General features: G+C 32.6%; 2 long non-coding RNA genes across 3 annotated transcripts; one reads left to right on the top strand and one right to left on the bottom strand.

The window, feature by feature from the left end:
* Positions 1 to 1892: 1892 nt before the first annotated feature.
* Positions 1893 to 3709, bottom strand: LOC132199835 (uncharacterized). 2 transcript variants are annotated; one of them, XR_009442136.1, is made up of 5 exons: positions 3533 to 3709; positions 3183 to 3476; positions 2536 to 2616; positions 2124 to 2331; positions 1893 to 2059 (listed from the first exon to the last, which is right to left on the bottom strand). It is a non-coding gene; the product is annotated as an uncharacterized LOC132199835 (long non-coding RNA). The 2 variants fall into 2 exon arrangements; XR_009442135.1 differs by having other exon boundaries at positions 1893 to 2331.
* Positions 3247 to 22023, top strand: LOC132199836 (uncharacterized). Its single transcript, XR_009442137.1, has 3 exons — positions 3247 to 3857; positions 20630 to 20922; positions 21705 to 22023. It is a non-coding gene; the product is annotated as an uncharacterized LOC132199836 (long non-coding RNA).
* Positions 22024 to 22537: the final 514 nt, after the last annotated feature.

Genomic DNA, 22537 nt, shown 5'->3' with positions numbered 1-22537 from the left:
GAATACATAATAAATAAATTCGTCCCCCGCAGCTCGTTTTATTGCCGCTGCAACTCTGTGTCCTACAAGGCTGTAATTCTTCACTTATGCGCTCTGCGAATTTCATTTCCTGGTTTTCCTTAGAACAGAACACGCTAAAAATTCATGCAAAAATGGTCTCATTTGTGCGCGAAATTTCATCTTATAAAACTATATTGATCAATAATAATTTGCATTGATGATGCAAGTCGCAGCAGGTCAAATAATCACTAGATTTTCTTTTTTCCTCGATTACTTATTGTTAGAGGTAAAGTTTTCCAATGACGCGCACCTTTTTGGGGAGACACATGAACACGAAAACTTATTCCTTTTCCATGAAACCACTGCGTTTGGCACAAAAATATTATTGATGTGTCCCCTTAGAGAAAGTCCTATTCTGTTTGTGGTGCAGTGCAGTGGAATACGGAATACTTCATAACGATCCCTTATCACTTTCCTGGCGAATGTAAAGTTTTGCCGTGCGCGCTTATCGCGGCAGACCCGATTCTCTGGGTGAGCAAATAAACCCTGCTCTCCCTTTCGCTGCAGTTAATGCCCCGAGTGATCGTAAAACAAGGAAAAGCAAGGTTCAAGTCAAGAGCAGCCTTTGATGCTGCTCAATCAGGGGCTGCCTCTGACTGTCAGGCAAATCGTTGACATTGTCCGAAGGGAACATTTTCAGATTGATCTTTGTCAGGGCCCGGGAGTGTTTTTTACTAGGGGGAAATCCTAATACACATTTTTTCAATGAAAATACTTTGGATGTAAAGCGCGATTTTGTAAAAAGGTCTGTGCGATGCTACAGAAAAACTTTATTTTAAAAATTTTCCCCGTTTTCATGCTGTTGTTTTGTATTACATTGGTACTTACTTCGTCCCAGTTGTATTTCAGCAAAGGAAAAGATTGATTTACATTAATTTTTTGATGTAAATTATGGAGATAATGAATAATTATTAAAAGATATTTAAAATAAAAACAGCTAAAGCGAGAAATATATTAATATACCACATTTTGAGAAATTTGTATTAAAAATGTGATTTTAGGTGCATTTTTATCTCCTGCTAAGTGATTTATCTAAATGGAAACAATTAAATAGGAAACATAATCCACTTTATAAGTTCAATAAACTGCGGCGCTCATAAATAAGCATTTGGTGCAAGAAGGCGAAGGTGGCATAAAGGAAAAAACCGACTTCACTTGGATCGCCGAATTCTCACTTGCATTTTAGACTTCTCTCATTTCTCTATGGCCAATTGTTAACGCTTTAGGTTGTGAACACCACAACACCACCTCCACCTGACCCTCAGGACAGTCACATTGCAATTCCTCTGATAACACCGGAGAACAAGAAAAAGGAATGGCTTTCAACAGAAGCACTTACAATTTAATGGGTTGATAATTAATTAATAATTAAAAGAAAAAAACTAGATTCAATAGATATTCGGTAAACTGCATAAGCATATAGTTTTAATTATTTCTTTAAAATTTCAGTCAAAAGAGCAGATGTTTCTAAACAAAAGCAACCAAGTTTCAAGAAAATAAATGGTAATTTATCTTTAATCTCCAACAAAATTAACATTGTGAATTTCAATTAAAATTCTGGTAAAAATACACACAAACGTAAACATCTTTGAGCATGCATTTAATGTAAAAAATTTTTTCGATTACAAAAATGACTATTGTAATGAAAATGATAAAAAATGGGTACCGGAGCTCGGTGCAAAATCTGCAAGTGTCACAGGCGGAGTGCTTGAGAGAGTCCATGGACCATCCATAGGCGCCAAGTGCAAATTTAATGTGACAGGAACTGGACCAATTCAATAACCAATTATTTATAGTATAATAAAACACAGTGTCCAAAATGCCAATTTACAGTGAATCTCACTGTAGAATTTATTTCATATAGTAATCATTCTAATTGCATTCTATATTTTAAGTTGTGTGCTAAAGTTATAGGTGCCATTTTGAGAGATTTATTTTAATCCAATTTAAATCTCAAATTGATCTACAAAGTAAAATTGTAGATAAAACCATCACACAGCTAAAACAAATATCATTTCTTTAATATAAAACAGGCATTGCTGTGAATTTTTTAAGGTCCATACGCTCAGTGATCAGTTTCCAAAGCAGATAAATTGCGGTCTTCCTTGTCCTTGAAGACGAATTCGCCACCCTCATTTTCGATGACAACCAAATTAGGATCTTGTCGCAATAACATTGAGAGCGTGCTTTCTCCACTTCCGCTGTCTCCAACCAAAGCGACCGAGGGAGTTTTCCAGTGCAAAATATGACGATTGAGATGACGTCACCCTCCTGTAAAGAAAAAACAAAAAATAACATAATTTTTATTAATAATAATAATATCAGTTTTAGGCTGTTTTCAGTTAAACACCTGCAGCAGTTAAAGCTCTTATACTTTAATTTTCTCTGGTAAATATGGAAGTTTTAAAAAAAAAATTATGTGTCAACACTGCCAACCCTGTTTTTTTTGTCAAAGCCTAGATTGATGAGACTTACTTCGAATAATTAGTCCAAATATTCTGACGAGTCACAACTGGCTAATGCAAAACCCAGGCCAGAAAGAGGTAAAAGGATTTCCTAAAACATGATGAATTGAAATCTATGAAAAGGCATACAAATATTACTAATTATATTATGAATTAAAAAAAAAAAATTAAAAGTCCGAACTACGAGCTTATTAAATTGCACCGCAGCATAAAGTTGACAAATTGCCAAATTGGAGAGGTGTGGCGCCGACCTTAGATTAGCAACAGTACGCGTTGTCACCTTTGAAAAGGTACAGCCCTGTGGACATGTTGAACAAACTCACTCAAGAGCCCCACACATCAACCTGATTTTGAAAAAGGGATTTAAGTTTTGAGAAAGGCAAACAGGCAACAAGGAAAATAGGGGATCACAATTTTAACATAATTTACATTAAATGTAATATGCCCAGAATCACCCAGAAATATTATATGTATTATCTTTTAAAAGTATGATTAAAGATTTATTTTAACTTTTCCTAGTTTTAAATGTAAAATTTTCGCCAAAAGCATTTGTTTTGAGAAAACTTTTTTTGTAATAAGAACTCTTCAACCATTTGTCATCTAATTTTCATAAAAAAACCCTATTTGTCCCAAGTGCAGAAATAACTATGAATTGACCTTGAACCCTTGAGAAAGTTTTGGCCCCGTTGGCGATTTCAGGTGGCTGGAAGACTTGCATGCCCTGACTGTCCTGGGACGAGTCCTCAGGGTCGAAGAGGCCGACGACCTAGGCCACTCCAAAGTCGGAGATCTTCAGGGTGCCGTCCATGGTCAGCAGGTCGCCCGGCTTCAGGTCTTTGTGCACCACCCTTCGTCTGTGCAAATACGTACCCCTCTGTAGGACCCTTCGCCCACCACGTATCGTCCAACCATTAGCACGCCTTTTGGACCGCGCTGGTAAATGACTTGGACCTGCCAATGAGAAGTTAAATATTCGTGGCAAACAAAAAGAGGAGTTTGGAAAATACATAGAAATATAAACCTAATCTCCGAATCAACCTTGTGGAAGAGCAAAAGTTCCTCCTCCTCCCAGTTATCATCCGTTCTTTGGCAGTGTGAGTGCTGATAGCTGTAGAAAATTAATTTGGATTATTTGGAAAATTTTATTGACGACGTAAAGTCGGCGTGCCCGACTGTGCCCGACTTCAAAGCCGCAGTAAACATTGCCACGCCCCCGGCCAGTCGAGTTTCTAAAGTTTACAAGCAAAGTCACATTTCGGACAATTCTTGCCGATTTGAATCGCCGTCGGCCGTCGTCGGCGGACGACGCCGCAACAGGAATTGCCAATGAAGGTAAGAAGAGCTTTTCTTTTTTGTTTTATCGCGCTCCGTCGTATTTTCCCCTAATTTGTTTCCGTTTAAGTCGGACTTACATATATTATTGATGCAATTCAAAGAAATGTTTTTTACCTTTTTTTCTAAAATCTGTCCGCTGGTAGCAATGGCTGGTAGATAGGAAAAAAATTTGTAAACGAGGTCGAGAAAAAATAAAAAATGTTGCGGGCACGGCGAGCGTTTGTTACATATCCGGATTTTTGTCGCTGCCACGCCGCATCGCCAAATCTGTCTTGAATTAAAAAAATCACATAAATTAATTTCATAAAAGTTTAAAAATTGAATTATATGAAGTAAAATGAGTACTTGCCAGATCACGGCATACAGGATACCGGATAACTCTAGTTTGTACGTCCGATCAAACTTGTATTCAACACTCATTTTTTCCGGCCACCTGTCACACAATCGTTGCCATTTCTTGTCCTCGTCGACGATCAGATACTGGTGTGCAATCGAGCCTCGGTATTCACCCATGCCTTATAAAAGGAAGGCCAGGATAAGCAATTTGACAAAAATCTATAAAAGTTTAAAAATTAAACTCGACTCACATATCACCAGTCGTGTGAACTTCTTATTTTGAATATTGACAGTGGCCGGAAAATCGCCAAGGAGCGATTCTAGCGTTTTCTGTCGGCTCCTCTCTTGTGCTAAGTCGATGTAAAAACCTGACTCGCTTACAACAAAATGCACCGTTCTCTTTCCGCCGCACTGAAAATTAAATAAATTCATAAATATCAAGTGTGATATTCTGGAGGAGGAATGTTTACCTTGCATTCGATTGACTTCTCAGTGCGGCCACGGATCATGCTCAGAAAGGAGGCCCTGTCAAGATTGGGCTGCTGCAGGGTGCACTCGGTGGCGTTGCACACCTCACATGTCTCAAACTTGGTCAGTGCGGTCCAAATCTTGAGAGCCTCTTCACCGTACAGTTTGAACAAATCCGTGCCTAACTCTGCCTCCTTGGCCTTAAGTTTTTTTTTCCTATATATAATTTATAAATTATCAAGACTGCAGTTTTGTTTTGCTACTTTTCATGTACCACTCTAATACACCCAAAGTTTTAGCAGTCTCAGACTGCTTGCTAATCTGTCCATGGGCCTGCTCCAGCAGCTCAACGACTCTACCAAAGTTTGTGTCGAGGTGAGAGTTTTCAGTAAGGCTTTTGAAGAGGGAGATGTGCTGAGGACGTCAAAAAAGTGTTTGTTTCAAAAGTAGAGCAGTCACAAAGTTAAGAAAAATTTAATTAACCGAATGCAAAAGTTTTAAAAAGGTGTTGTGGACATTAAAAACGCGTACCTTCTTCATAAGGAGGTATTGTAAGAGCATGATCCACGAATTTACAGTGCACTGTCCGCGTCTAAAGGTGTAATGAGCGGACTTCGGGCAGCCTAGCTCGACTTGAAGACGATTGTGCGGATGGACTAGCACTATGCCATCAACCTGCAGCGCTGGAAATAATATTTTATGTAAAAAAATTTTTGCTCAGCCGTTTATTTTAAGGTGTGTACGTTCTTGCGTGATGGCTGGTGTCGCGGTTGCAGTCACACGGAACTTTGGCTCAAATTGAGTCGTAACTAAAAAGAATGAGTTTTTATTGGGCATATATTATTCCCAGCGTTTATTTTTACCAATGCTCGTAGTCTCGACACTACTGCTAAGGGACTCTTTGGTCTTCGCCGAGTCCGACAATGCCACCGCCCAAACCTGGGCCCGGAGCTGCCAGCGCTCTCCCGCAACATGCAAGCGTGCTTTTGATTTTTTTTTTCTTAACTTTCGCTCAAATGATATTTTACATTTCCTTACCAACACGGACCATTTGCTCAAAAGATCTACATGTTTTGAGATCGTTGAAGAGGCATCGGCCCACATCTCCTTGCGCACTGAAGAACGTGCTTCGAGCTGCACCGACTTTTTCAGGTGAGAGCCACTGAGTCAAAGTTTCAGCACCAGATAGTGCAAAGGAGATTGCCAGTCGGATGGAAACTGCATTGCGAATCGTGGCCGTGCTCCTAATATTAATTTAAAAAATTTCTCAATTTTAAAATATCCGCCGGGCTAATGCTCAATTATTCTGCGCTCAATTTACAAAAAAACTTGATGAATAAAACGAAACATTTTTTTTAAGGAACAATTAATTCAATGTCTCAATTGACATATAGTTACAAATTCTTGCGAGCATTTCAAATCGCAGGGCAAAGAATTCGCGCTTCTGCTAATCCTTGATATCTTAATTAACGCGCTTAACACTTTACAAACATTATTTACCGTTTCACTTTCTTGATTGTGGCTCTCCGTCTCCCCTTGAGAGCCATTTCGAATTAAAAATCACTCGAAAAAATTAAAAAAAAACCGTTGTAAACACGAATCTCCCGAATTCTTCAGCAATAATCCAGACTAAAAAATTTTCACTGTTGACTTTTCGACTCTTACAACAGTCATCTCCATTTATGATTTGCAACACACAAAATATTATACATAATATTGCACATGTGCTTTTACAATGTTGAAAAACTCTTCAAATAAATTAAAGTAAATCACATTTTTAAACATAAAAAAAAACTTTTTTGATTGACATGAAAATAAAGTAATTTAGTATATTTTGATACTCATTTAAAGTATTGCTGAAAAAATTATAATACCTTCTTGAAGCTTCCCATGTTTATTCCAAATAAGAAAATCCTCATTTTTTCCTCATCTCTCCGTCAAAATTGAAGAAGGAGTAGTCCATTTTGAAAAAAAATTAATCTCCGCTTTTAACACATATTAGAAACTGGTAAAGACAAATTTTTTTCAAATTAATTTGTAGTCTGAAGATTTGGATAAAAAAGTCCTTTTATCAAAAAATTACTATTAAACACCGAAAAAATCCTTCAATTCGTTTGAATATTTACTCATTGTCAGAGAGATATTAAAGGCGCATGAAAATTGCGAGACTTTGAAGTTAAAAAATTTGTCAAAGAAAGTAAGCATGGAAATGAGCGGAGTACGTGCATAACCAAGAACCAATAATAATCATAGATTTACAGATGAAATTTAAAAAAAAATTAAATTGTGTAGTATGAATGATGACTGATGCTGAGCAAGCTTAAAGAATAAAGGATTTGTTGGGATTGTGAAATACCATAAACCATAAATTATTTAAAATTTAAAAGAAATTGCAATATTCAAACAAGCTGATTTGCAACTCACAACTAGATTTTTGTCATTCGATCTTCTCATTCACCGCAGTTTTTTCAGATCTCTTACACTTTTTGTTATTGTGCTACCGTAGAAATTAATAAAACTAGGACTAAATAATCCAGCCAGGTCTTTCAAAAAAATTAATTTATTTAACTTGCATTTAGCAATATTCAAACAAGCTGATTCGCAACTCACAACTAGATTTTTGTCATTCGATCTTTTCATTCACCGCAGTTTTTTCAAATCTCTTACACTTTTAGTTATTTTGCTACCGTAGAAATTAATAAAACTAGGACTAAATAATCCAGCCAGGTCTTTCAAAAAAATTAATTTATTTTACTTGCATTGAGCAATATTCAAACAAGCTGATTCGCAACTCACAACTAGATTTTTGTCATTCGATCTTCTCATTCACCGCAGTTTTTTCAAATCTCTTACACTTTTTGTTATTTTGCTACCGTAGAAATTAATAAAACTAGGACTAAATAATCCAGCCAGGTCTTTCAAAAAAATTAATTTATTTTACTTGCATTTAGCAATATTCAAACAAGCTGATTCGCAACTCACAACTAGATTTTTGTCATTCCATCTTCTCTTTCACCGCAGTTTTTTCAAATCTCTTACACTTTTTGTTATTTTGCTACCGTAGAAATTAATAAAACTAGGACTAAAAAATCCAGCCAGGTCTTTCAAAAAAATTAATTTATTTTACTTGCATTTAGCAATATTCAAACAAGCTGATTCGCAACTCACAACTAGATTTTTGTCATTCAATCTTCTCTTTCACCGCAGTTTTTTCAAATCTCTTACACTTTTTGTTATTTTGCTACCGTAGAAATTAATAAAACTAGGACTAAATAATCCAGCCAGGTCTTTCAAAAAATTAATTTATTTTACTTGCATTTAGCAATATTCAAACAAGCTGATTTGCAACTCACAACTAGATTTTTGTCATTCGATATTCTCTTTCACCGCAGTTTTTTCAAATCTCTTACACTTTTTGTTATTTTGCTACCGTAGAAATTAATAAAACTAGGACTAAATAATCCAGCCAGGTCTTTCAAAAAAATTAATTTATTTTACTTGCATTTAGCAATATTCAAACAAGCTGATTCGCAACTCACAACTAGATTTTTGTCATTCGATCTTCTCTTTCACCGCAGTTTTTTCAAATCTCTTACACTTTTTGTTATTTTGCTACCGTAGAAATTAATAAAACTAGGACTAAATAATCCAGCCAGGTCTTTCAAAAAAATTAATTTATTTTACTCGCATTTAGCAATATTCAAACAAGCTGATTCGCAACTCACAACTAGATTTTTGTCATTCAATCTTTTCATTCACCGCAGTTTTCTCAAATCTCTTACACTTTTTGTTATTTTGCTACCGTAGAAATTAATAAAACTAGGACTAAATAATCCAGCCAGGTCTTTAAAAAAAATTAATTTATTTTACTCGCATTTAGCAATATTCAAACAAGCTGATTCGCAACTCACAACTAGATTTTTGTCATTCGATCTTCTCTTTCACCGCAGTTTTTTCAAATCTCTTACACTTTTTGTTATTTTGCTACCGTAGAAATTAATAAAACTAGGACTAAATAATCCAGCCAGGTCTTTCAAAAAATTAATTTATTTTACTTGCATTTAGCAATATTCAAACAAGCTGATTTGCAACTCACAACTAGATTTTTGTCATTCGATATTCTCTTTCACCGCAGTTTTTTCAAATCTCTTACACTTTTTGTTATTTTGCTACCGTAGAAATTAATAAAACTAGGACTAAATAATCCAGCCAGGTCTTTCAAAAAATTAATTTATTTTACTTGCATTTAGCAATATTCAAACAAGCTGATTTGCAACTCACAACTAGATTTTTGTCATTCGATCTTCTCTTTCACCGCAGTTTTTTCAAATCTCTTACACTTTTTGTTATTTTGCTACCGTAGAAATTAATAAAACTAGGACTAAATAATCCAGCCAGGTCTTTCAAAAAAATTAATTTATTTTACTCGCATTTAGCAATATTCAAACAAGCTGATTCGCAACTCACAACTAGATTTTTGTCATTCAATCTTTTCATTCACCGCAGTTTTCTCAAATCTCTTACACTTTTTGTTATTTTGCTACCGTAGAAATTAATAAAACTAGGACTAAATAATCCAGCCAGGTCTTTAAAAAAAATTAATTTATTTTACTCGCATTTAGCAATATTCAAACAAGCTGATTCGCAACTCACAACTAGATTTTTGTCATTCGATCTTTTCATTCACCGCAGTTTTCTCAAATCTCTTACACTTTTTGTTATTTTGCTACCGTAGAAATTAATAAAACTAGGACTAAATAATCCAGCCAGGTCTTTCAAAAAAATTAATTTATTTTACTTGCATTTAGCAATATTCAAACAAGCTGATTCGCAACTAACAACTAGATTTTTGTCATTCGATCTTTTCATTCACCGCAGTTTTCTCAAATCTCTTACACTTTTTGTTATTTTGCTACCGTAGAAATTAATAAAACTAGGACTAAATAATCCAGCCAGGTCTTTCAAAAAAATTAATTTATTTTACTTGCATTTAGCAATATTCAAACAAGCTGATTCGCAACTCACAACTAGATTTTTGTCATTCGATCTTTTCATTCACCGCATTTTTCTCAAATCTCTTACACTTTTTGTTATTTTGCTACCGTAGAAATTAATAAAACTAGGACTAAATAATCCAGCCAGGTCTTTCAAAAAAATTAATTTATTTTACTTGCATTTAGCAATATTCAATCAAGCTGATTCGCAACTCACAACTAGATTTTTGTCATTCGATCTTCTCTTTCACTGCAGTTTTTTCAAATCTCTTAAACTTTTAGTTATTTTGCTACCGTAGAAATTAATAAAACTAGGACTAAATAATCCAGCCAGGTCTTTCAAAAAAATTAATTTATTTTACTTGCATTTAGCAATATTCAAACAAGCTGATTCGCAACTCACAACTAGATTTTTGTCATTCGATCTTCTCTTTCACCGCAGTTTTTTCAAATCTCTTAAACTTTTAGTTATTTTGCTACCGTAGAAATTAATAAAACTAGGACTAAATAATCCAGCCAGGTCTTTCAAAAAAATTTATTCATTTTACTTGCATTTAGCAATATTAAACAAGCTGATTCGCAACTCACAACTAGATTTTTGTCATTTGATCTTCTCTTTCACCGCAGTTTTTTCAAATCTCTTAAACTTTTAGTTATTTTGCTACCGTAGAAATTAATAAAACTAGGACTAAATAATCCAGCCAGGTCTTTCAAAAAAATTAATATATTTTACTTGCATTGAGCAATATTCAAACAAGCTGATTCGCAACTCACAACTAGATTTTTGTCATTTGATCTTCTCTTTCACCGCAGTTTTTTAAAATCTCTTACACTTTTTGTTATTTTGCTACCGTAGAAATTAATAAAACTAGGACTAAATAATCCAGCCAGGTCTTTCAAAAAAATTTATTCATTTTACTTGCATTTAGCAATATTAAACAAGCTGATTCGCAACTCACAACTAGATTTTTGTCATTCAATCTTCTCTTTCACCGCAGTTTTTTCAAATCTCTTACACTTTTTGTTATTTTGCTACCGTAGAAATTAATAAAACTAGGACTAAATAATCCAGCCAGGTCTTTCAAAAAAATTTATTTATTTTACTTGCATTTAGCAATATTCAAACAAGCTGATTCGCAACTCACAACTAGATTTTTGTCATTCCATCTTCTCTTTCACCGCAGTTTTTTCAAATCTATTACACTTTTTGTTATTTTGCTACCGTAGAAATTAATAAAACTAGGACTAAATAATCCAGCCAGGTCTTTCAAAAAAATTAATTTATTTTACTTGCATTTAGCAATATTCAAACAAGCTGATTCGCAACTCACAACTAGATTTTTGTCATTCGATCTTTTCATTCACCGCAGTTTTCTCAAATCTCTTACACTTTTTGTTATTTTGCTACCGTAGAAATTAATAAAACTAGGACTAAATAATCCAGCCAGGTCTTTCAAAAAAATTAATTTATTTTACTTGCATTTAGCAATATTCAAACAAGCTGATTCGCAACTCACAACTAGATTTTTGTCATTCGATCTTTTCATTCACCGCAGTTTTCTCAAATCTCTTACACTTTTTGTTATTTTGCTACCGTAGAAATTAATAAAACTAGGACTAAATAATCCAGCCAGGTCTTTCAAAAAAATTAATTTATTTTACTTGCATTTAGCAATATTCAATCAAGCTGATTCGCAACTCACAACTAGATTTTTGTCATTCGATCTTCTCTTTCACCGCAGTTTTTTCAAATCTATTACACTTTTTGTTATTTTGCTACCGTAGAAATTAATAAAACTAGGACTAAATAATCCAGCCAGGTCTTTCAAAAAAATTAATTTATTTTACTTGCATTTAGCAATATTCAAACAAGCTGATTCGCAACTCACAACTAGATTTTTGTCATTCCATCTTCTCTTTCACCGCAGTTTTTTCAAATCTTTTACACTTTTTGTTATTTTGCTACCGTAGAAATTACTAAAACTAGGACTAAATAATCCAGCCAGGTCTTTCAAAAAAATTAATTTATTTTACTTGCATTTAGCAATATTCAAACAATCTGATTCGCAACTCACAACTAGATTTTTGTCATTCGATCTTCTCTTTCACCGCAGTTTTTTCAAATCTCTTACACTTTTTGTTATTTTGCTACCGTAGAAATTAATAAAACTAGGACTAAATAATCCAGCCAGGTCTTTCAAAAAAATTAATTTATTTTACTTGCATTTAGCAATATTCAAACAAGCTGATTCGCAACTCACAACTAGATTTTTGTCATTCGATCTTTTCATTCACCGCAGTTTTCTCAAATCTCTTACACTTTTTGTTATTTTGCTACCGTAGAAATTAATAAAACTAGGACTAAATAATCCAGCCAGGTCTTTCAAAAAAATTAATTTATTTTACTTGCATTTAGCAATATTCAATCAAGCTGATTCGCAACTCACAACTAGATTTTTGTCATTCGATCTTCTCTTTCACTGCAGTTTTTTCAAATCTCTTAAACTTTTAGTTATTTTGCTACCGTAGAAATTAATAAAACTAGGACTAAATAATCCAGCCAGGTCTTTCAAAAAAATTAATTTATTTTACTTGCATTTAGCAATATTCAATCAAGCTGATTCGCAACTCACAACTAGATTTTTGTCATTCGATCTTCTCTTTCACCGCAGTTTTTTCAAATCTATTACACTTTTTGTTATTTTGCTACCGTAGAAATTAATAAAACTAGGACTAAATAATCCAGCCAGGTCTTTCAAAAAAATTAATTTATTTTACTTGCATTTAGCAATATTCAAACAAGCTGATTCGCAACTCACAACTAGATTTTTGTCATTCCATCTTCTCTTTCACCGCAGTTTTTTCAAATCTTTTACACTTTTTGTTATTTTGCTACCGTAGAAATTACTAAAACTAGGACTAAATAATCCAGCCAGGTCTTTCAAAAAAATTAATTTATTTTACTTGCATTTAGCAATATTCAAACAATCTGATTCGCAACTCACAACTAGATTTTTGTCATTCGATCTTCTCTTTCACCGCAGTTTTTTCAAATCTCTTACACTTTTTGTTATTTTGCTACCGTAGAAATTAATAAAACTAGGACTAAATAATCCAGCCAGGTCTTTCAAAAAAATTAATTTATTTTACTTGCATTTAGCAATATTCAAACAAGCTGATTCGCAACTCACAACTAGATTTTTGTCATTCGATCTTTTCATTCACCGCAGTTTTCTCAAATCTCTTACACTTTTTGTTATTTTGCTACCGTAGAAATTAATAAAACTAGGACTAAATAATCCAGCCAGGTCTTTCAAAAAAATTAATTTATTTTACTTGCATTTAGCAATATTCAATCAAGCTGATTCGCAACTCACAACTAGATTTTTGTCATTCGATCTTCTCTTTCACCGCAGTTTTTTCAAATCTATTACACTTTTTGTTATTTTGCTACCGTAGAAATTAATAAAACTAGGACTAAATAATCCAGCCAGGTCTTTCAAAAAAATTAATTTATTTTACTTGCATTTAGCAATATTCAAACAAGCTGATTCGCAACTCACAACTAGATTTTTGTCATTCCATCTTCTCTTTCACCGCAGTTTTTTCAAATCTTTTACACTTTTTGTTATTTTGCTACCGTAGAAATTACTAAAACTAGGACTAAATAATCCAGCCAGGTCTTTCAAAAAAATTAATTTATTTTACTTGCATTTAGCAATATTCAAACAATCTGATTCGCAACTCACAACTAGATTTTTGTCATTCGATCTTCTCTTTCACCGCAGTTTTTTCAAATCTCTTACACTTTTTGTTATTTTGCTACCGTAGAAATTAATAAAACTAGGACTAAATAATCCAGCCAGGTCTTTCAAAAAAATTAATTTATTTTACTTGCATTTAGCAATATTCAAACAAGCTGATTCGCAACTCACAACTAGATTTTTGTCATTCGATCTTTTCATTCACCGCAGTTTTCTCAAATCTCTTACACTTTTTGTTATTTTGCTACCGTAGAAATTAATAAAACTAGGACTAAATAATCCAGCCAGGTCTTTCAAAAAAATTAATTTATTTTACTTGCATTTAGCAATATTCAATCAAGCTGATTCGCAACTCACAACTAGATTTTTGTCATTCGATCTTCTCTTTCACTGCAGTTTTTTCAAATCTCTTAAACTTTTAGTTATTTTGCTACCGTAGAAATTAATAAAACTAGGACTAAATAATCCAGCCAGGTCTTTCAAAAAAATTAATTTATTTTACTTGCATTTAGCAATATTCAATCAAGCTGATTCGCAACTCACAACTAGATTTTTGTCATTCGATCTTCTCTTTCACCGCAGTTTTTTAAAATCTCTTACACTTTTTGTTATTTTGCTACCGTAGAAATTAATAAAACTAGGACTAAATAATCCAGCCAGGTCTTTCAAAAAAATTAATTTATTTTACTTGCATTTAGCAATATTCAAACAAGCTGATTCGCAACTCACAACTAGATTTTTGTCATTCGATCTTCTCTTTCACCGCAGTTTTTTCAAATCTCTTAAACTTTTAGTTATTTTGCTACCGTAGAAATTAATAAAACTAGGACTAAATAATCCAGCCAGGTCTTTCAAAAAAATTAATTTATTTTACTTGCATTTAGCAATATTCAATCAAGCTGATTCGCAACTCACAACTAGATTTTTGTCATTCGATCTTCTCTTTCACCGCAGTTTTTTAAAATCTCTTACACTTTTTGTTATTTTGCTACCGTAGAAATTAATAAAACTAGGACTAAATAATCCAGCCAGGTCTTTCAAAAAAATTAATTTATTTTACTTGCATTTAGCAATATTCAATCAAGCTGATTCGCAACTCACAACTAGATTTTTGTCATTCGATCTTCTCTTTCACCGCAGTTTTTTCAAATCTCTTAAACTTTTAGTTATTTTGCTACCGTAGAAATTAATAAAACTAGGACTAAATAATCCAGCCAGGTCTTTCAAAAAAATTAATATATTTTACTTGCATTGAGCAATATTCAAACAAGCTGATTCGCAACTCACAACTAGATTTTTGTCATTTGATCTTCTCTTTCACCGCAGTTTTTTAAAATCTCTTACACTTTTTGTTATTTTGCTACCGTAGAAATTAATAAAACTAGGACTAAATAATCCAGCCAGGTCTTTCAAAAAAATTTATTCATTTTACTTGCATTTAGCAATATTAAACAAGCTGATTCGCAACTCACAACTAGATTTTTGTCATTCAATCTTCTCTTTCACCGCAGTTTTTTCAAATCTCTTACACTTTTTGTTATTTTGCTACCGTAGAAATTAATAAAACTAGGACTAAATAATCCAGCCAGGTCTTTCAAAAAAATTTATTTATTTTACTTGCATTTAGCAATATTCAAACAAGCTGATTCGCAACTCACAACTAGATTTTTGTCATTCCATCTTCTCTTTCACCGCAGTTTTTTCAAATCTATTACACTTTTTGTTATTTTGCTACCGTAGAAATTAATAAAACTAGGACTAAATAATCCAGCCAGGTCTTTCAAAAAAATTAATTTATTTTACTTGCATTTAGCAATATTCAAACAAGCTGATTCGCAACTCACAACTAGATTTTTGTCATTCGATCTTTTCATTCACCGCAGTTTTCTCAAATCTCTTACACTTTTTGTTATTTTGCTACCGTAGAAATTAATAAAACTAGGACTAAATAATCCAGCCAGGTCTTTCAAAAAAATTAATTTATTTTACTTGCATTTAGCAATATTCAAACAAGCTGATTCGCAACTCACAACTAGATTTTTGTCATTCGATCTTTTCATTCACCGCAGTTTTCTCAAATCTCTTACACTTTTTGTTATTTTGCTACCGTAGAAATTAATAAAACTAGGACTAAATAATCCAGCCAGGTCTTTCAAAAAAATTAATTTATTTTACTTGCATTTAGCAATATTCAATCAAGCTGATTCGCAACTCACAACTAGATTTTTGTCATTCGATCTTCTCTTTCACCGCAGTTTTTTCAAATCTATTACACTTTTTGTTATTTTGCTACCGTAGAAATTAATAAAACTAGGACTAAATAATCCAGCCAGGTCTTTCAAAAAAATTAATTTATTTTACTTGCATTTAGCAATATTCAAACAAGCTGATTCGCAACTCACAACTAGATTTTTGTCATTCCATCTTCTCTTTCACCGCAGTTTTTTCAAATCTTTTACACTTTTTGTTATTTTGCTACCGTAGAAATTAATAAAACTAGGACTAAATAATCCAGCCAGGTCTTTCAAAAAAATTAATTTATTTTACTTGCATTTAGCAATATTCAAACAATCTGATTCGCAACTCACAACTAGATTTTTGTCATTCGATCTTCTCTTTCACCGCAGTTTTTTCAAATCTCTTACACTTTTTGTTATTTTGCTACCGTAGAAATTAATAAAACTAGGACTAAATAATCCAGCCAGGTCTTTCACAAAAATTAATTTATTTTACTTGCATTTAGCAATATTCAAACAAGCTGGTTCGCAACTCACAACTAGATTTTTGTCATTCCATCTTCTCTTTCACCGCAGTTTTTTCAAATCTATTACACTTTTTGTTATTTTGCTACCGTAGAAATTAATAAAACTAGGACTAAATAATCCAGCCAGGTCTTTCAAAAAAATTAATTTATTTTACTTGCATTTAGCAATATTCAAACAAGCTGATTCGCAACTCACAACTAGATTTTTGTCATTCCATCTTCTCTTTCACCGCAGTTTTTTCAAATCTATTACACTTTTTGTTATTTTGCTACCGTAGAAATTAGTAAAACTAGGACTAAATAATCCAGCCAGGTCTTTCACAAAAATTAATTTATTTTACTTGCATTTAGCAATATTCAAACAATCTGATTTGCAACTCACAACTAGATTTTTGTCATTTGATCTTTTCATTTACCGCAGTTTTATCAAATCTCTTACACTTTTTGTTATTTTGCTACCGTAGAAATTAATAAAACTAGGACTAAATAATCCAGCCAGGTCTTTCACAAAAATTAATTTATTTTACTTGCATTAAGCAATATTCAAACAAGCTGGTTCGCAACTCACAACTAGATTTTTGTCATTCGATCTTCTCTTTCACCGCAATTTTTTCAAATCTCTTACACTTTTTGTTATTTTGCTACCGTAGAAATTAATAAAACTAGGACTAAATAATCCAGCCAGGTCTTTCAAAGAAATTAATTTATTTTACTTGCATTTAGCAATATTCAAACAAGCTGATTCGCAACTCACAACTAGATTTTTGTCATTCGATCTTCTCTTTCACCGCAGTTTTTTCAAATCTCTTACACTTTTTGTTATTTTGCTACCGTAGAAATTAATAAAACTAGGACTAAATAATCCAGCCAGGTCTTTCAAAAAAATTAATATATTTTACTTGCATTGAGCAATATTCAAACAAGCTGATTCGCAACTCACAACTAGATTTTTGTCATTCGATCTTCTCTTTCACCGCAGTTTTCTCAAATCTCTTACACTTTTTGTTATTTTGCTACCGTAGAAATTAATAAAACTAGGACTAAATAATCCAGCCAGGTCTTTCAAAAAAATTAATATATTTTACTTGCATTGAGCAATATTCAAACAAGCTGATTCGCAACTCACAACTAGATTTTTGTCATTCGATCTTCTCTTTCACCGCAGTTTTCTCAAATCTCTTACACTTTTTGTTATTTTGCTACCGTAGAAATTAATAAAACTAGGACTAAATAATCCAGCCAGGTCTTTCAAAAAAATTAATTTATTTTACTTGCATTTAGCAATATTCAAACAAGCTGATTCGCAACTCACAACTAGATTTTTGTCATTCGATCTTCTCTTTCACCGCAGTTTTCTCAAATCTCTTACACTTTTTGTTATTTTGCTACCGTAGAAATTAATAAAACTAGGACTACATAATCCAGCCAGGTCTTTCAAAAAAATTAATATATTTTACTTGCATTGAGCAATATTCAAACAAGCTGATTCGCAACTCACAACTAGATTTTTGTCATTCGATCTTCTCTTTCACCGCAGTTTTCTCAAATCTCTTACACTTTTTGTTATTTTGCTACCGTAGAAATTAATAAAACTAGGACTAAATAATCCAGCCAGGTCTTTCAAAAAAATTAATATATTTTACTTGCATTGAGCAATATTCAAACAAGCTGATTCGCAACTCACAACTAGATTTTTGTCATTCGATCTTCTCTTTCACCGCAGTTTTCTCAAATCTCTTACACTTTTTGTTATTTTGCTACCGTAGAAATTAATAAAACTAGGACTAAATAATCCAGCCAGGTCTTTCAAAAAAATTAATATATTTTACTTGCATTTAGCAATATTCAAACAAGCTGGTTCGCAACTCACAACTAGATTTTTGTCATTCCATCTTCTCTTTCACCGCAGTTTTTTCAAATCTATTACACTTTTTGTTATTTTGCTACCGTAGAAATTAATAAAACTAGGACTAAATAATCCAGCCAGGTCTTTCAAAAAAATTAATTTATTTTACTTGCATTTAGCAATATTCAAACAAGCTGATTCGCAACTCACAACTAGATTTTTGTCATTCCATCTTCTCTTTCACCGCAGTTTTTTCAAATCTATTACACTTTTTGTTATTTTGCTACCGTAGAAATTAGTAAAACTAGGACTAAATAATCCAGCCAGGTCTTTCACAAAAATTAATTTATTTTACTTGCATTTAGCAATATTCAAACAATCTGATTTGCAACTCACAACTAGATTTTTGTCATTTGATCTTTTCATTTACCGCAGTTTTATCAAATCTCTTACACTTTTTGTTATTTTGCTACCGTAGAAATTAATAAAACTAGGACTAAATAATCCAGCCAGGTCTTTCACAAAAATTAATTTATTTTACTTGCATTAAGCAATATTCAAACAAGCTGGTTCGCAACTCACAACTAGATTTTTGTCATTCGATCTTCTCTTTCACCGCAATTTTTTCAAATCTCTTACACTTTTTGTTATTTTGCTACCGTAGAAATTAATAAAACTAGGACTAAATAATCCAGCCAGGTCTTTCAAAGAAATTAATTTATTTTACTTGCATTTAGCAATATTCAAACAAGCTGATTCGCAACTCACAACTAGATTTTTGTCATTCGATCTTCTCTTTCACCGCAGTTTTTTCAAATCTCTTACACTTTTTGTTATTTTGCTACCGTAGAAATTAATAAAACTAGGACTAAATAATCCAGCCAGGTCTTTCAAAAAAATTAATATATTTTACTTGCATTGAGCAATATTCAAACAAGCTGATTCGCAACTCACAACTAGATTTTTGTCATTCGATCTTCTCTTTCACCGCAGTTTTCTCAAATCTCTTACACTTTTTGTTATTTTGCTACCGTAGAAATTAATAAAACTAGGACTAAATAATCCAGCCAGGTCTTTCAAAAAAATTAATATATTTTACTTGCATTGAGCAATATTCAAACAAGCTGATTCGCAACTCACAACTAGATTTTTGTCATTCGATCTTCTCTTTCACCGCAGTTTTCTCAAATCTCTTACACTTTTTGTTATTTTGCTACCGTAGAAATTAATAAAACTAGGACTAAATAATCCAGCCAGGTCTTTCAAAAAAATTAATTTATTTTACTTGCATTTAGCAATATTCAAACAAGCTGATTCGCAACTCACAACTAGATTTTTGTCATTCGATCTTCTCTTTCACCGCAGTTTTCTCAAATCTCTTACACTTTTTGTTATTTTGCTACCGTAGAAATTAATAAAACTAGGACTACATAATCCAGCCAGGTCTTTCAAAAAAATTAATATATTTTACTTGCATTGAGCAATATTCAAACAAGCTGATTCGCAACTCACAACTAGATTTTTGTCATTCGATCTTCTCTTTCACCGCAGTTTTCTCAAATCTCTTACACTTTTTGTTATTTTGCTACCGTAGAAATTAATAAAACTAGGACTAAATAATCCAGCCAGGTCTTTCAAAAAAATTAATATATTTTACTTGCATTGAGCAATATTCAAACAAGCTGATTCGCAACTCACAACTAGATTTTTGTCATTCGATCTTCTCTTTCACCGCAGTTTTCTCAAATCTCTTACACTTTTTGTTATTTTGCTACCGTAGAAATTAATAAAACTAGGACTACATAATCCAGCCAGGTCTTTCAAAAAAATTAATATATTTTACTTGCATTGAGCAATATTCAAACAAGCTGATTCGCAACTCACAACTAGATTTTTGTCATTCGATCTTCTCTTTCACCGCAGTTTTCTCAAATCTCTTACACTTTTTGTTATTTTGCTACCGTAGAAATTAATAAAACTAGGACTAAATAATCCAGCCAGGTCTTTCAAAAAAATTAATATATTTTACTTGCATTGAGCAATATTCAAACAAGCTGATTCGCAACTCACAACTAGATTTTTGTCATTCGATCTTCTCTTTCACCGCAGTTTTCTCAAATCTCTTACACTTTTTGTTATTTTGCTACCGTAGAAATTAATAAAACTAGGACTAAATAATCCAGCCAGGTCTTTCAAAAAAATTAATATATTTTACTTGCATTTAGCAATATTCAAACAAGCTGATTTGCAACTCACAACTCGATTTTTGTCATTCGATCTTCTCTTTCACGGCAGTTTTTTCAAAACTCTTTTTCTTTATATATATTCCTAGATAAGTTTTTTTGGGCTCGGCAGCTGGCTTTAAATTTTTTTAGAGTAGATCGTAGTGAATAGCTTTAAATATTAATCGGACAGATTGTTCTAAGTTATTGTAATGATAAACATTAATAGAAAACATAATTCTAAATTTTCATAGAATTTATTCGATTTATTCAAGAAAATTAACACGTTTATTTTATTTAAAAAAAAATAATCGCCTCATACATGCGGAACAAATTTATAAATATTAATTTCTCTTTTCTTTTTTTCTTTTTCAGAAACATCCTTTTAGCAAGTAGCGAAAAGACTTGCAAGCGGTGAAGAGGTGAAGACCAAAGTCATGAGCCGCCTGTACTGTGAGCCGAGTTCACATGACTCACGTGACTGGCCAGCCGCCAATCGAGAGGACACCTTTTTCTTCCTCACGCTTGCAGAACTTCTTGCTTGTGTAGACGTCGGAGGCGACTTGAAACCACATGGTCGCAAATTTGAGCGCTTCCAGAAGTACTTTTCCATCAACTCCTACTCGGGAGAAGAAACATCAGTGAAGCCGTTGAGGTCGAGAAGAGTGGTAATATAATATTATATAATTTAGCGTTTAATCCATTTTGTAAAATCGACTCGATGGATATAATAATTAGTATAAATCGAAGCTGGCTGTTTTTTTTTTTTTAAGAATTTACTCGTCGTCATTCGAACGAATGTATAAAATTTAAAAAATTTGGGAACAAACATTTCCGCGCATTACACAGCAGCGCGCAATTCCGCTGCGTGCCAAACATAATCTATTATCCAGATATATTTGTGTTTTGTCCTTTCTTGTTTTGGGTGCCTTGGGTGGTCACAAAATTTCGTTGAGAGTAGTAAAATTTCATACTTCTCGTGTACCAATGGTTCTTGAGAAGGCGCTCTAAATCTCTTAAGGAATTCTTATTGACATATCAAATCAAGTCCTTGCAACAATATTAAACAGATTTTTGCGATTGTTGAAAGACAATTGGAAATTTTAATCACCATTGTTGTAAAGACTTGATTTGACTGTGTCAATAAGGAGTCCTTAAAAATAAAAATGCTTCAAATGACTTTTTCATATCAAGGAGATGTAAAACTTTATGGGATTTGTTAAATTAATATGGAATATTAAAAGTAATACAATTTGTTTTAATCATCATTATTATTATTATTGTGATTTTATATCAACTGCTTTTTTCCTCTATTTGTAAGTTTTTAACAATAGGAAAAATGTTTGTGCAACCTACAGGGAAACGTTTTCAACACGCAAAAAAGTTAACGATTTTTTAACACCAATCGACTTCTCGCGTTGCCCTGATGAACCAAAAATATTATTTTCAGCCGATCTTAAACGGCCGCTTCGGTAAAGCGGCCGAAAGTTGGCGATTTTCAGCTTATGCAGGCCCGCTTCACTTGCCCTGGAGCTCGACGCTTTGCAATCTTTGCTCGCAGCGAGCACGCACCGACCTGTTCAGCAAGCACACCGCTGGCGAGTCGTATGCGGTGCATACTTGCTGCGCTCTGCACTAATCGGCTATTTAAAAATATTTCCAACATTTTAATATATACTCTCTATAGTTTTATTTCATGTGTTAATAAAATGAAAAAATCTTTACATGAAAAATAAAAAAAAATAAACATTTTCTTGTGCAACTTTTATTATTTTCTTTCCAAATTAAAAATTACAATTTACTAAGTACTAAGGATTGCCTTGTTATTGATTAATTATAAATGCATTTTTTTTTTGCTAATCTCACTAGGTACACATTATATAATTATATTGAAATTTCACATCTTCTATGCTGGTCTCTTCAATTTCTTGCAAGGTCACTTCAGCTCCTTTGTTTGCTGATTCTGGTAAGAGCCCTGCATATGAGAGGCCAAATTTTAACGAAGTTTTCAAATTTTTAATTAAAAAAAAAAAAAAAAAATTACAAGCTATTGCAAAACTTTCTAATTTCATTATTTTTATAATAATTATTATTACAAGAAATATTATAGAAATAAATTTCTCACTGAATTCAAAATAATTTTCATCAAAAGAAGTAAGGAATATTTGTCTCTTGAAATTTCGTTCATTGCTCTCGTAAAGGGAAGTTTTCTGATTGTGAGTATCTAGAAAATAAAATATTTTATAATATTGATTAATCTTTCATCATTCAAAATATTATTTA

This window comes from Neocloeon triangulifer, unplaced genomic scaffold, assembly GCF_031216515.1.
Source record: "Neocloeon triangulifer isolate White Clay Creek 2 clone unplaced genomic scaffold, ASM3121651v1 ptg000014l, whole genome shotgun sequence".
Taxonomy (NCBI): Eukaryota; Metazoa; Arthropoda; class Insecta; order Ephemeroptera; family Baetidae; genus Neocloeon; species Neocloeon triangulifer.
Note: the sequence above shows the minus strand (reverse complement) of the source record. Positions and strands in the feature narration are given on the sequence as shown.